We start from the raw sequence: 4,189 nt of genomic DNA, 5'->3' as shown, positions 1-4,189 counted from the left end.
GGTGGCAGGACTAAGCCCCGAATCATCAGTGTGTGGCTTTAATAAACAGGCAACACTGCACCCAGGTAACCTTTGAACCTGCATTGCAACAGGTTCAAAGGTAAAAAGAATTATTCCTGATCAAATATAAAGAGCAATTTTGGCTGGTTAGAAATGTTAAACATACAACTCTTGCGCAACAGCTTTAGAAGAGAGCAGCACATTGTGAAAGCTAGCCCCAGCCCTGCGAAAGTTGCACACCTGGGTTTTTAATAGGACTTTCATTTACTCTGAGCATGCATGGGGCACTGACTAAGTCTTGTTCCACTAAGAAAAGGTGCCTCCTCGATTGCACTTTGAGCAAGCATATTCTGATATTTTTCCCTACTGCTTTGTGTAAGGGCCTTTCCTTAGTCACGGTCTGACCTCTGAGGATGGGTGCAGCTCAAGTGATCTGTGAAGGAGTACAGTCCATTATGGTAGGGGCTCTCAGTGCAGTTGGGATGTATGGGGGGGCTGGTTATCTTAACTATGATACACCTTCTCTTTTGAAGGTGTGCAAAGGGTATTGTGCATGCTGGACTGGCAAGTAGACTAAGCCTGCTTCGTCAGAGATTTCTTGGTTGATTTAAGTGATTGAATTTTTTTTTTCCTTCCTCCATCTATGAAACAGGAGTAACAGAACTTCTGTGCTTAACACTGCTTGAGAAGGACTCAGCTGTGAGGTGAGGTATGCAGGCTGGGCTGGCACGTGAAGCTTCTTGGCCTCACTTCCGAAGGCTGTGAATGTGATCTTTGGAAGAAGTTTGCTCCTCATGATCCAAGAGATAAGGCTGAATACCAGAGTCCTTTCAGCACTCACTCAATACTGTCAGGACTGGTCAAGATCATAAAGCTTTTGTTGATTCAGGCCTGATTTGACTGGTGCTGGAATTTGACTCCTGAATGATATTTGGAGAGTAAACCAATATTAACACTTTTCACTTACGATCTTAAGTATTCTTGATTGTGGTGGGGGAACCTGCCTGTATCAGTGGACATGAATAGAAGTAGAAGTACTTGTGCCAACACTAATTATCATCCTAGACCTTCTGATTGCCATCTCCTCTATGTTTTTAGAAAATGTCAGTTTGAGAATGAAAGAAAATGAGTGGAATGGTTCCAAATTTGGTGTAAAGAGATGATACTGGTGAGCAAGGTTCTTGACTCCAGTCTGTGGTGCATCTTGCATGTGGGAAACAAAGCCGCCAATTTAATGCTGTTATGAGGTATGCAATAGATACTAATAATTAGTAGTTGGGCAGGTCCCTGTTCAGTGTAAGTGGATATTGCCTCACTGCCTCAAAAGAGCCAGAGTGACTGACACCATCTGTGGTTTTGGCAGCTAGATGCATCTTATATACAGATGTGGGGGAGAAGCATAGCAGAGTCAATTGAGAAGGGAATAATACCAATTGCACGAGCTAGCTGTATGTGTAAAGATGTAACTGCTTTTCCTTCTCTGCAGTTTCTCCCTGGTACATAAAGGGCCTGGCTTTTTACCTCTTCTGAACAGCAAATTAATCAAAGTTGTGGAGTTCTGTCACCTTTCACCTATATAGTTGCTTCTCCATGAATGAAGACCATTGATTAGTTCACCATTAAAAATCATTCTGGGAGACCTAAGCAACTCTGAGCAGTGAGCATGTCATCTATGAGTCAGGTAGGCTGGGCTCTTGATCAAAAGCCTTGCTGAATTGCTAATGGTGGATAACCTTTTCTCAGCTTGTTTTGAAAGCAGGTGTGAGAAAACATGTCCACAAGCCCTAGAAGACACATGGGCTTAGATTCTGTAGTGCAGGCTTGTCTGTGTACATTATCTGTGTTCCTTGTTGTTTCTGAATGAATGATGCCGTAGTTTGTGATCACAGTGACCAAAGCACATGACCAATGACATAAAATAGACTAGGTCAACTGTGGAAACATCACCTATGTCCCAGTTCTGAAAAAGAGGAGCTCAAGGCAGATCTACTCACATAGTTTTTTTCCTTAAGATTGGAAAAAAACCACTTTCAGTTAATGAAAATGTTGGTAATTTTTCCCCCCAAGATAAATTATGAGGAAGACAGATGACAAATGACATGAAGAATTCTCTGTAGGCTAGCAGGGGCTCTGTGAATTGTATCAAGTTAGTAATTTTTTAAGTCTCTGAGCAGGTTATGGCTCAAAATATTTGTTCAAAGTATTAATTTCTGACAGAAGTGTCTGCATGCATATGGTTTTTAAGCATGTGATAACCCAAATTTTCTTCTGCTAGTTTTTGTAGATGACAGATGTTCAATAGTTTGCCTTCTCTGTTTAGATCCATTTTCTCTGCTTATCTAAAAGTATCACTAGTCACATTAACACTTTTCAAATATCACACAAGCAATTTAATCATTTGCCCTTTGTGCAATTCACTTGACACTTGAATGATGAAGAATATGCACCAAAAGAGAGCAAAGAAAATTGAAAGGAGTGTTTCTTCCAGCATTCTTCCAGGTCCATTACTGACATCAGAATTCACAGGCATATTTTAGACACCTGCCAGTGAACATACAACTGTAGGGTATCCCTGAATGCTGATTAAAAGTGGTTCTTGCTGAGGTTGTGCAACCAGTCTGAGCTGTGAATAGTGGAGCTAAAGGTCATTACCACACAAAGCTGGAGTTTAATCACTTCTAGGTAGCATAGAAGCAGCCTTTTTTTATTGGTCTTGTGAAATCTACTCAAATGCAATAGGCCGTTCAGTGACAAACATGAAACAAACTCTAACCCTTCAGCCTGAATAATTGCCCTGACAGTAGTAAAGTTTGGTGCCAGGGTATTGTAAGTCGTTCTTACTGTGTTAAAGCATTTATATAAAAGGGATGGATGTGTCGTTAAACTGTTTAGATCAATTAATGAGACTGCACATGTTTAAATATTTGCAGTTGCTCTGTGGTGCCCAAGAGCAGCTGCACACTTCTTTTGTTGGCTGGTACAGCTGCTGCATAAAATTGAAGGATCTGACTGAATTTGCTCCTTCCATGTTACCACTGACAATCTTGCATTCTCCTCTCTTCATGCAGAGCTTGGGTGGTATGTCCCAGTAAGTGTCTATGGTTTTAAAACTAGATGAAACAGACTTTTAAGATAACTGTAGGTGTTAAATACACGCAAGTATGAACTGGCAGCAGTCACTTTGCAGAAACTAAAAGCATCTGATATTGACTTGCTGACTCTGAGCATAACAACTGACAGATAATTCTACTAATTTTGACTGAAAACTCTGTGATACTGCAGATTTACATTGGTCCGTCTGGGATCAGAATTTGTCCCCAAAACACTAGTTCTCCTGAGCGCTGACACAAAAAATATTTGGCATTGATCACTTCTGTTCCATCTGATAGAATCATGGATGAAAAATTAATGAAGCTGTCTCTACATAATCGCCAACAAAGTAAAGCCATTCCTGTCTCAAGAGCACTGAATGCCATATATTGCATGTTAACTCTGGAGGCTGTCCAGCACACATTCCGCATGGCTGTGACAGTGAGGCTCTGATGAAAGTGTGTGGACAGATTAAATTATCGGGTCTTTTTCTCCTCTAAAGGTTAATGATGGAGGCTGCTCAAACATGATGTGGACAGACACAATGGATGCAAATGAGCTTAGATCCAGCTTTCAGCAACTCATGAAGATTTCATGGCATTTAACTCCTGATGAAAATAAGAACTGCCTACCAAAGTTGAGGGTCTGCTCATATTTTGAAGCTCAACATAATTTTGTTGTGTCCATGCAGAGCTTGGCTTCTGCATCAACTCCAGACTTTCAAATCCAATCCTGAAACATGATCCAAGAACTGAAGCTTCTGATTCATTTGTTTAGTAGTTTTCATTGTTTGCTCTGCTATTTTGCCTACACATCTACCTGAACATTTTGCTGTACTTAACCTCCCCTACTGCCAAGATAAAATGTGGCAAGAGAAGCAGACATGACAGTTTATGAACAGAGACTTTGACTATTGACCATTCAAACTGGAAGTAAAAAAATAGAACAAATCTTTCTTAGTGACTTTAGACTTTGGATCTACGGACTAATAAAAGAGAAGAAAGCTAATGTTCAAAGTTAGCAATATCTGACGTGTAATATTTAGATGAGGAAAGTTTAAAGACTACTTGGATTGCTTCTACTGTGTTATCTCAGTGTT

Source organism: Strix uralensis, chromosome 7 (genome assembly GCF_047716275.1).
Source record: "Strix uralensis isolate ZFMK-TIS-50842 chromosome 7, bStrUra1, whole genome shotgun sequence".
NCBI lineage: Eukaryota > Metazoa > Chordata > Aves > Strigiformes > Strigidae > Strix > Strix uralensis.
The sequence above is the reverse complement of the archived record's forward strand: the minus strand, read 5'-3'. Positions refer to the sequence as shown.